The following is an 11,608-nucleotide window of genomic DNA, read 5'->3' as shown; positions in this document are numbered from 1 at the left end:
TATATTGCAACGAGATTTCATTGGTGAAATTCTAAGCCACACAAAAGTCCAATCATCAGGTACACACCTTCTAATTACCTAGTCAGCACCACACCTCCATAAATATGAGTCATCCCATATATAATATAAGGACTTACTTTTCAGCTTGTCTCTTTGATGCTTAGTAAAATTAGGAGGGAAAGTATGACTAACTAGATAATTAGCTACAGGTGCATACCAAGGAACTACTTCAGATACTGCGTGCAAGCTATCAAATGGAAAAGCGTCATTGATAGGAGTGGAGTCATCCTTGATGTGCTCAAGGCGACTCAAGTGATCTGCCACTAAATTCTGGGAACCACTCCTATCCTTAATTTCTAAATCAAATTCTTGTAGCAACAGTATCTAACGTATTAGCCTTGGTTTGGACTCTTTTTTAGCTAATAAATACTTTAGAGCTGCATGGTCTGAGTACACTACCACCTTAGTACCAAGTAAATAGGCCCAAAATTTATCTAGAGTAAAAACAATAGCCAGAAGCTCTTTTTCAGTGGTAGTGTAATTAGACTGAGCAGCGTCTAGGGTCTTAGAAGCATAAGCAATTACGAAAGGATCCTTATCTTTGCACTAAGCCAGCGCCGCTCCTACTGCATGGTTGGAGGCATCACACATAATCTCAAAGGGTTGGCTCCAGTCTGGTCCTCTCACAATCGGAGCTTGAGTCAAGGCGATCTTCAGCTTATCAAACGCTTCTATGCAATCCCCATTCAGCTCGAACTCAACATCTTTCTACAACAGTCTGGATAAAGGCAATGCTACCTTACTGAAGTCCTTGATAAATCTCCGGTAGAAACCTGCATGACCAAGGAACGAACGGACTTCCCTCACGGAGGAGGGGTAAGGTAAACTAGAAATGACATCTACCTTTGCTGGATCTACAGAAATACCAGTATTAGAAACAACATGTCCTAGTACAATACCTTGTTTTACCATAAAGTGACATTTTTCAAAATTTAAAACAAGGTTTGAACTAACACACCTGTCTAATACTCTAGCTAAACTATCCAAGAAAAGGCTAAATAAATCACCATATAAGCTAAAATCATCCATGAAAACTTCCATACAGTTCTCAATAAGATCTGAGAAGATACTCATCATGCATCTTTGGAAAGTAGCTGGTGCATTACATAAGCCGAAAGGCATCCTTTTGTATGCATACGTTCCAAAGGGACATGTAAAAGTAGTCTTCTCCTGATCTTCAGGAGCTATATGAATTTGAAAATAGCCTGTATAACCATCTAAAAAGCAGTAATTTGATTTACCTGACAGGCGATCAAGTATCTGATCAATAAATGACAAGGGGTAATGATTCTTACGAGTAGCTTAGTTGAGACGCCTGTAATCAATGCAAACTCTCCATAAATTCTGTACTCTAGTTGTCAGGAGCTCTCCATGCTCATTCTTTACTGTTGTGACTCCAGACTTCTTGGGCACTACTTGTACTGGACTGACCCATTCACTATCTGAGATGGGGTAGATGATATCTACTTTAAGTAGCCTGGTCACTTCTTTCTTGACAACTTCTATGATGGTGGGGTTCAGTATCCTTTGAGGCTGACGAATAGGCCTTGCTCCCTCTTCTAAAAATATCCTATGCTCACAAATTTGAGGGCTGATGCCTACTATATCCGCCAAGCTCCACCCAATTTCTTTCTTGTGTCTTCTCAGCACACTGAGCAGCTGCTCCTCCTGTTGGGAAATGAGTTCCCTTGCAATGATAACTGGGAGCTTCTGATTATCCTCAAGGTAAGCATACTTGAGGTGGGGTGGAAGGGGCTTTAATTCCAATTTCTGTTCATGGTTAGGCACTTGATCATTTGGAGCCAGTGATGGTTGTAACGTGTCTTTATCTTGTCCAGGGGGTATCCCCACACTTGCATCTTGCTCCATGTGCCTCTCTTCTACTTCCTCCTAGTGAACTGCAGCTACCGTCTCATCAATGATGTTGCACTGGAAGATGGAATGATCTTCAGGAGGATGCTTCATAGCTTCATCCAGATTGAAGCTCACGGCTCTACCATCTATCTCAAAAGAGTAAGTTCCTGAGAAGGCATCAAGCTTGAACTTTGAAGTCTTCAGGAATGGCCTTCCAAGCAGGATGGATGATGGTCTTCCTGAGTCATTAGGGGACATCTCCAAACTATAGAAGTCAATAGGAAATGTGAGCCCCTTAATGATCACCAGCACGTCCTCAGTAATTCTAACCATAGAGATAATAATTTTATCTGCTAAAACAAAACAAGCTGCCGACCTTTTTAAGGGAGGGAGCCTCAAAGCATCATATACAGACAATGGCATTATACTAACACACGCTCCTAAATCACACATACAGTCAGAAAATTTTACACCATCTATAGTAATAGTAACCATGCATGGACCTGGGTCACTACATTTTTCAGGTATATCACCCACTAAAGCAGAAATGGAACTACCTAGAGGAATAGTTTCTAAATTCTGTAATTTATCTTTATGCATGCACAAATCCTTTAGAAACTTAGCATATTTAGGTACCTGCTGAATGGCATCAAAGAGTGGAATGGTTACCTCAACCTTTTTGAATATTTCTACCATTTTAGGGTATAGTTCCATCTGCTTTCTGGGCTTCCTAGCAAGGTGTGGAAATGGAATAGGAATGGCGCCACTTGCAGCTTCTGCGTCCCTTGGTGCCTCATTCCTTGGTTGAGCTGCTTCTTCTTCAACCATGTCTTGTACTTCATCTTCCTCTTCAACATCCTCCACTTCAACCATGTCCTTAACTGGGGCGTTTCCTTGCAAGCTTGGCTCCTCATGATTCCTCTCTTGTAGTGTGATTCCGAACCTCAAAGTAATGGCGTTGATTCCACCTTTGGGGTTGAGTATAGGTTGAGAAGGAATTCCACTGGAGCTTGAAGGCTGATTATTGGAAGTATTCATTGATCCAATCTGTGAGGCAAGAGCTTGTACAGCAGAGGTCAGACCGTTTAAGGTGGAGCTAAGTGTACTCTGCATGTCTTGCTGTCCTTGTGCAAGAGAATGAAACATCTCATCAGTGGAAGAGGAAGGGGGGTAAGTGATTTGAGGGATCTGCTGTTGGTTGTTCTGAGGCGCTTGGGACTGCCTTTGGTGAGGTGCTCTGTAAGACTAATTTTGGTTCTGCTGTCTATTGTTGTTGTTCCACCTCTGATTTCCATTGTTGTCTCTGTCTCCTCTGTTGTAGTTGTCCCTCCATCCTTGGTTGGAATTATCTCTCCATCCCTGGTTAGAATTATCTCTCCACCCCTGGTTGGAGTTGTCTTGCCAACCTTGATTGTGGTTTCCACCTTGGTTGTAATTGCTGCCTTGTTGATTGTATCCTTGAGGGAGGCTGAGGTTGTTATTGATTTAGCTGTATCTGCTTCAGTAGGTTAGTCATCTCACATATAGCCTATGTGAAGATAGTAGTCTCACTACTAGAGGAAACCTCTGCAATAGCCTTGGGGTGGTTGTTCTTGTGCCTGTGATTCTGAGTGGACTCAGCTAGGTCGCTGATCAGTTGCCACGCTTCATCTGCGGTCTTGTACTTTTTTAGAGAACCATTACTTGCACTATCTAATGTAGTCTTATCCTAAGGCTTCATGCCTTGAGTGAAGTAGCTGATCAACACCAACTTGTCAATCATGTGATGGGGGCATGCGTTTAGAAGATTCTTGAAGCACTCCCAATACTCATAAAGAGTCTCTGATTCACCTTGAATAATGCAAGAGATCTCCTTCCTCAGTTTATCAGTGACTTCAGCTGAAAGTATTTTTCCAAGAATTCTCTTCTAAGCGTATCCCAGTTAGTATCCACTGCTTCAGGTTGGGAGTAGTACCACTCCCTCGCCTTTCCCTCAAGAGAAAATGGGAAGGCGGTTAGCAGAATAGAAGTTTCATCTGCACCATGACGCCTAACAGTAGAACATGCTATCTGAAAATCCCAGAGGTGCTTGATAGGCTCCTGAGCCGGTAAGCCATAAAACTTAGGTATTAAGTTGATTAGCGCAGTCTTTAGTTCAAAATCTGCAGCCAGATTTGGATGACACGCTTGATACGGTTGTAGTGTAAAGTCTGGAGCTCCTGTTTCCTGGAGAGTAATCCTCCTATGTGCTGCCATATCACCTGCACGTAAGTCAACCGAATTAGTAGTAGAGGAGCTTGTTTCTTCCTCAGATGACGGTTCAAATTCGCCCTCAGATGAGACTGGTGAATTGATAATAATCACCTCACCACCCTCAGAGGCTAACCGACGCCGAGCTTGCCTAATACGTGAAAGAGTTCTTTCAATTTCAGGATCAAATGCGGCTAAGCTCGGATCAGGCAGTGAACGCGTCATTCAACGAAAGAAACATACAACTCATGGTAATAAAATAAAATAAAATAAAATAAAAAAGAAAATATTTACACCAACTAATAATTTAGCACACTATTACAACTCCCCGACAACGGCGCCAAAAATTGATGCGGGAGAAAATTGGCCGATTAAGAAATTAATATAAGAAATACGTTGTAAGTACAATTCTTAACCAACTAAAATCCGCTTATCAATTTAGAAGGGTTGTCACAAAATTAGAATAAAATACTGGGAGTATGAATCCCAGGTCGTCTCCCAACGAGTTGACAAAAGAGTGCTATTTTATTAATCAGGAGTTTTTCGAGAAATTTTGAGAGTTGAAAGATAGGAATATAAAGGATTGTGAATTAAAGCAATGCAAATTAAAAAAGATTTATGTATTCGGAATAAAAAAAAAACCTTGACTGGGGGTATGATTAATTGGAAGTTCTATCCTTGTTGGATTTTCTCAAGTGTAGTGTCAAGAGGTTTTTATTTGTTAACTAAATAAAGGAAAGTCAAGTGATTGAGCTAACTCTTATTCACAAATCCTAATCCTCTCCTTAGGGAAGGACTAGCATTAGTAAATAGAGAATTAGCCAACAATTTCCAATTTAACTAATCACTTGAGCATTCCAACTCAAGGGTATCCTTTTAATCAACCTCCAAGTCAAGTTGGGAGTCTACTCCATTGACATGAAAACTACTTGTACAGAATTAAAAAGGGAATAAAAGGAAGACATGATAAACAATAACTGAAAATTAATTAAAAGTAAAAATAGTTCGTTGCATTAATAAATCCCAAAATGCAACATACATATCTGAACAGGATTAATGAGTAATCAGAAGAGTAACGGAATAAGAAAACAAACTAGAATAATAGCAACTTCAACGGAAGTAATGACTCTTCTCAATATCCAAGGCAAAAGCATAAACTATAAAACTACGATTGTGTAGAAAACCTAGAGGAAGAGTAATTTCTCTCCAAGATTCAAAAAAACTAAAACTAAAACTATGCTAATAAGAATGTGTGTTGAGTCTCTGCTTGTCCCCTGGCTCTAGTCTGTGTTTCTGGACCGGAAACTGGGTCCAAACTCGGCCCAAAATTGCCCCTAGCATTTTCTGTAATTTCTACAGATCGCGCATGTCACGCGTACGCGTCAGTCATGCGTTCACGTCATTTGGCAATTTTCCTTGTCACGCGTACGCGTCAGTCACGCGCACGCGTCGTTGTGCAAACTCCAATTCACGCGCACACGTGAGCCATGCGTGCGCGTCACTCCTCGCTGATTGTCTCCTTTATTTCTTGTGCTCCTTCCATTTTTGCAAGCTTCCTCTCCATCCTCTAAGCCATTCCTGCCCTACAAAGCTTGAAAACACTGAACACACAAATCACGGCATCGAATGGTCTAAATAGGGATTAAAATACACAAATTAAAGGTTTAAGAAGCAAGTTTTTAACCCTAGAACAAAACTAGGAAGGAATTGTAAAACCATGCAATTTGTATGAATAAGTGTGTAAAGACTTGATGAAACTGCTCAATTGAGCACAAGATAAACCATAAGATACTAGTTTATCAATTTTCCTTTTCTTTGATTAATTGCCTTGAATTTAATCACTTTTGATATTTAGTTATTGCATGCTTCTTTAATTCCTTACTATTTACATTACTTGCCCTTTGCCATCGACTCCATTCCCTCATAGCCAATAATTGAGCACTTTATTTGCAACTCCTACGGAAGACGACCCGAGAATTCAAACTCTCAATTTATATTTGTTTTGGATTGTGATAATTCTTTATTTTAAACTTTGATTGTGAGAGTTCATTGTTGGTTGGACTATGCTATTAACGATGGGGATTCTTGATGCCAGGGCATTTTGGCCAGTTTCACTAACCTTTTCTTTACTGTTTTAGGGTAGTTTCATGCATTTTCTTAGGAAATAAGCAAGTTTTGGGTAGAATTGCACTTACATCTTGATTCAAGCAAATATTATGCACTTTACATGATTTCATGAGAATTATGCAAGAATTGTATAACAAACTGGATGATGCATGTCTCATGATTTGAATTAGAACTTTAATGCACTCTATTGCTTGATTTCAGGAGAAAGGAAGCAAGGAAGAACCACGTTAGCAGCCACGTTAGTCTAACTAACGTAACCACTAACGTGGGATGGGAGCTAGCTTGCAACGTTAATGAGAAAAGTAATCGCCAATAACGTCCTCGAAGCCATCATAGCCCACGTTAAGAGTCACGTTAACTAAGTTAACGTGAACTCTAACGTGGAAGAAGGAAATGAAGCCAACGTTAGTGACACTCACCTTTGTCACTAACATTGGTCCAAGCTCATATTGGCCACGTTAAGAGCCACGTTAACTTAGTTAACGTAGACTCTAACGTGGGGAAGCAAAAGAATGGCCAACTTTAGTGACACTCACCTTTGTCACTAACGTTGGACTAAGCCACTTTGAGCCACGTTAGTTGCCACGTTAACTTAGTTAACGTGGAAGCTAACGTGGAGGGAGCAAGAATCGCCAACGTTAGTGACACTCACCTTTGTCACTAACGTTGGAATGAGCCACTCTGAGCAACGTTAACTCCCACGTTAACTTAGTTAACGTGGAAGCTAACGTGGATGAAAGAATGATGAGCCAACGTTAGTGACAGTCACCTTTGTCACTAACGTTGGAGATGGCTATCACCACCATGTTAGAAGCCACGTTAACCTAGTTAACGTGAACTCTAACGTGGGAAGTAGGGGTGTTTTGAAACGTTAGTGACAAAGGTAAGTGTCACTAACGTTCTCGAAGATTTGGCAAGCCTACGTTAAAGGTCACGTTAGCCACACTAACGTGAACTCTAACGTAGGGAAGGGAGGATTCTCAACGTTATTGGAAAAGGTAAGTCCCAATAACGTGTGCGAAGGATCAAGAGGCAACGTTAGTGGTCACGTTGGTGCCACTAACGTTGAAGTTAACGTGGATCACCCTTGGGTTAGGAACGTTAGTGAAAAAGGTGACTGCCACTAACGTTCTCGAACCCACACTTTCACTTAACGTTAACGCCACTAACGTCCTAAGCTAAAAGTCCCTGCCTACTTCATACTTTCTCTCTGCAAGTAAAGCTAAGCCCACTAAAGAGGATAACTACTTCAAACTCAAGATCCAAAGGCCCATATCTAAGAATTGAAGAACCAACTAGAAGATCAGAAGAGTAGTATATATAGGGGTAGTTTTGAATCAAATAGGGGGTTGGAAAATTGAAGAACTACTCTCTGTATTTTACTTTCTCTGCAACTTGTAGTTTAATTCTCCGAATGTACTCTCCATCTATACTTTTCATTCCCAGAGCTATGAACAACTAAACCCCTTTCATTAGGTTAGGGAGCTCTGTTGTAATTTGATGGATGAATATTCGTTTTCATTATTCTTCTTCTATCTTTTCTCTTGATTTTACTAGAAAACTTTCAATCTTCATTCAATTGGGTAGTTATCTTGGAAAAGAAGCTATTCATACTTGGATCTCTTCGAAACTTTGGAAGAGGAATGAAGAGATCATGCTAGAAATGCTTTTTCATGTTGGACCAAATTGGGGTTTGGATGGATATAGTGACATATAATCCTACCAACACTTTGATTTGGAAATACATGTGGTATAATCAGTGACCATACTTCATCTCTTCTCATGAGCAATTGACCAAGGAATTGGCTATTGATCAAGATTTGAGAGATTGAATTACCAAGAAATTGGAATTCGATCACTTAAGATTGCCAAGGAGATCAATGAATGCATTGATTGAGGAAGAGATGAAAATGAACTTGATCCGGAGAATGCAACATCTCCTGAGAGCTGAGGTACAAACCTTCAAGCAGCAAGATGGTGAGACTCTATATGAAGCATGGGAGAGGTTTAAGGACCTGACAAGAAGGTGCCCACCAGATATGTTCAATGAATGGGTGCAGCTGCACATTTTCTATGTAGGTCTTTCTTATGAATCGAAGAAGGCAGTAGACCACTCATCCGGGAGATCTCTGAACAAGAAGAAGACCATTGAAAAATCCATAGATGTCATTGAGACTGTAGCTAAGAATAACTACTTCTATGCTTCTGAAAGAGGCAACACTAGAGGAGTGATGGAGCTAAACAATGTGGATGCACTGCTGGCCCAAAACAAGCTTATCACCAAGAAGCTGGCTGATCTTACCAAGAAGATGGAGAGGAACCCGGTCTAATATGCAGAATCAAGATGCTGCCATCAAGAAACTTGAGACGCAAATTGGCTACTTATTCAAGCAAATTCCCAGCCACAACCCTCGCAGTGATACTGACTCAAACCAAAGGGAGGAGTGTCAGGCTATCACCCTCAGGAGTGGGACGGAACTGAAAGAAGCTTCCCAGAAACCACAAGAAAAGGGCTCAAATGAAAAGGAAGAAGAGCAAGATGGAGTTCGAGTTTCCACTTCGAGTCCGCAAAAAAAAAAGAAGAAATGCTGAAGCCAGACGTCCCAAGAGTCCCATACCCTTAGCAATTGAAGAAGAAGGGGGATGACAATCAATTCTTAAGATTTTTGGAAATCTTCAAGAAACTACAGATCAACATACCCTTTGCTGAAGTAATAGAGCAAATGCCGCTCTATGCCAAGTTCTTGAAGGAATTGATGACTAAAAAGAGAAGTTGGAAGAACAACGAAATGGTGATACTAACCGAGGAATGTAGTGCCATCATTCAGCACAAGCTACCCCAGAAATTAAAGGATCCTGGGAGCTTCCAGATCCCTTGTATTATAGAGGAGATCACAGTGGAGAAAGCTCTATGTGACTTAGGAGCCAGCATAAATCTGATGTCAGTAGCTATGATGAGAAAAAGAGAATGAAAGCTACCCAGTGATCATAAACTCATCCCTCAGCCAAGATCAAGAGGATGAATTACTCCAAGTGTTGCGAAAGCATAAGGATGCCATTGGATGGACCCTCGCTGACCTGAAAGGAATCAGTTCGGCCATATGCATGCATAAAATACTGTTGGAAGATGACGCCAAACCATCCATTCAATCCCAAAGGAGGCTGAACCCAATCATGAAGGAAGTAGTACAGAAAGAAGTTATGAAGTTATGGCAGGGAAGGATAATCTACCCGATCTCAGACAGCCCCTGGGTCAGCCCCGTGCATGTCGTCCCAAAAAAAGGAGGAATCACTGTAGTCCCCAATGAGAAGAACGAACTAATCCCCACCAGGACCGTCACAGGATGGCGGATGTGCATAGACTATAGAAAACTGAATGAAGCTACAAGAAAAGATCATTTCCCCCTTCCATTCATGTATCAGATGTTGGAAAGACTCGCAGGACACGAATATTATTGTTTTCTCGACGGTTATTCAGGATATAACCAAATAGTGGTTGATCCCAGAGACCAAGAGAAAACCTCATTCACTTGCCCATATGGAGTGTTTGCTTACAGGCGCATGCCATTTGGGTTATGTAATGCCCCTGCAACTTTCAAACGCTGCATGCTTTCTATCTTCTCGGATATGATAGAAAAATTCATTGAAGTCTTTATGGATGATTTCTCGGTATTCGGAGATTCCTTTCCTAGTTGCTTAAATCACCTAGCCTATGTATTGAAAAGGTACCAAGAGACCAATCTGGTTTTGAACTGGGAGAAATGTCACTTTATGGTGACTGAAGGAATAGTCCTTGGCCATAAGGTTTCTAACTAAGGCATTGAGGTGGACAGAGCTAAGGTGGAACTTATTGAAAAACTTCCTCCACCCAGTGATGTCAAGGCAATTAGGAGTTTTTTAGGGCATGCTGGCTTTTACAGAAGGGTTATTAAAGATTTTTCAAAGATAGCCAAGCCCTTAAGCAATCTCCTTGTATCTGATACACCGTTTGTCTTCGATGAAAAATGCATGCTAACATTCGAAAATTTGAAACAGAGGTTGTCCTCTGCCTCTATCATTTCCCCACCTGATTAGAACTTACCATTTGAATTGATGTGTGATACATCTGATTTTGCAGTTGGGACAGAGGAAAGATAACTTAGTCTATGTGATATACTATGCTAGCAAAGTCCTCAATGACACGCAAAGAAATTATACCACTACTGAAATGGAGTTGCTGGCAATAGTTTTTGCATTTGACAAGTTTAGATCATACCTCATTGGTGTTAAAGTGATTATTTTCACAGATCATACAGCACTTAAATATTTGTTTGCCAAGCAAGAATCAAAACCAAGACTAATAAGATGGATCTTATTGTTGCAGGAATTCAATATTGAAATTAGAGACAAGAAAGGAGTGGAGAACAAGGTAGCGGATCACCTATCCAGAATTTCTCATGATAAAGGTGGAACACATGATACAAGTGTAAATGAGCTCTTCCCTGATGAACAGTTGATGACAGTTCACAAAGCACCATGGTTTGCAGATATTGCCAACTTCAAGGCAACTGGGGCTTTACCTCCAGAGATCAATAAACATCAAAAAAGAAAGCTCATAAATGATGCAAAATATTTTGTCTGGGATGAGCCATATCTCTTCAAGAAGTGTTCAGATGGAATCCTAAGAAGATGTGTTTCAGAAGAAGAGGGACGAGAGGTCCTGTGGAATTGCCACGGCTCATGCTATGGAGGCCATTTTGGAGGGGATAGAGCTGCAGCTAAGGTGTTGCAAAGCGGATTTTTTTGGCCCACCCTCTTCAAGGATGCCAAAGAACTGGCAAAGAATTGCAATGAATGTCAAAGAGCTGGAAACTTACCCAAAAGAAATGAGATGTCACAGAACTTCATCTTAGAACTGGAACTGTTTGATGTGTGGGGAATCGATTTCATGGGACCATTCCCAACCTCATATTCAAACAAGTACATTTTGGTAGCAGTGGACTACGTTTCCAAGTGGGTAAAGGCTATTGCAACCCCAACAAATGATAACAAGATGGTCATGAACTTCCTCAGGAAGAATATCTTTAGCCGGTTTGGAGTCCCATGAGCACTTATCAGTGATGGAGGGAGCCATTTTTGTAACAGACCACTAGAAGCTCTTCTCCTATGATACGGGGTAAAACACAAGGTTGCCACACCTTACCATCCCCAAACAAGTGGGCAAACTGAGATATCTAACAGAGGGCTAAAAATGATTTTGGAAAAGACTGTAGGAGCATCAAGAAAGGACTGGTCGAAGAAGCTGGATGATGCTCTTTGGGCATACAGAACAGCATTCAAAACACCACTTGGAATGTCC

The sequence above is a fragment of the Arachis ipaensis genome, chromosome B09 (assembly GCF_000816755.2).
Source record: "Arachis ipaensis cultivar K30076 chromosome B09, Araip1.1, whole genome shotgun sequence".
In the NCBI taxonomy this organism is placed as follows: Eukaryota; Viridiplantae; Streptophyta; class Magnoliopsida; order Fabales; family Fabaceae; genus Arachis; species Arachis ipaensis.
The sequence above is the reverse complement of the archived record's forward strand: the minus strand, read 5'-3'. Positions refer to the sequence as shown.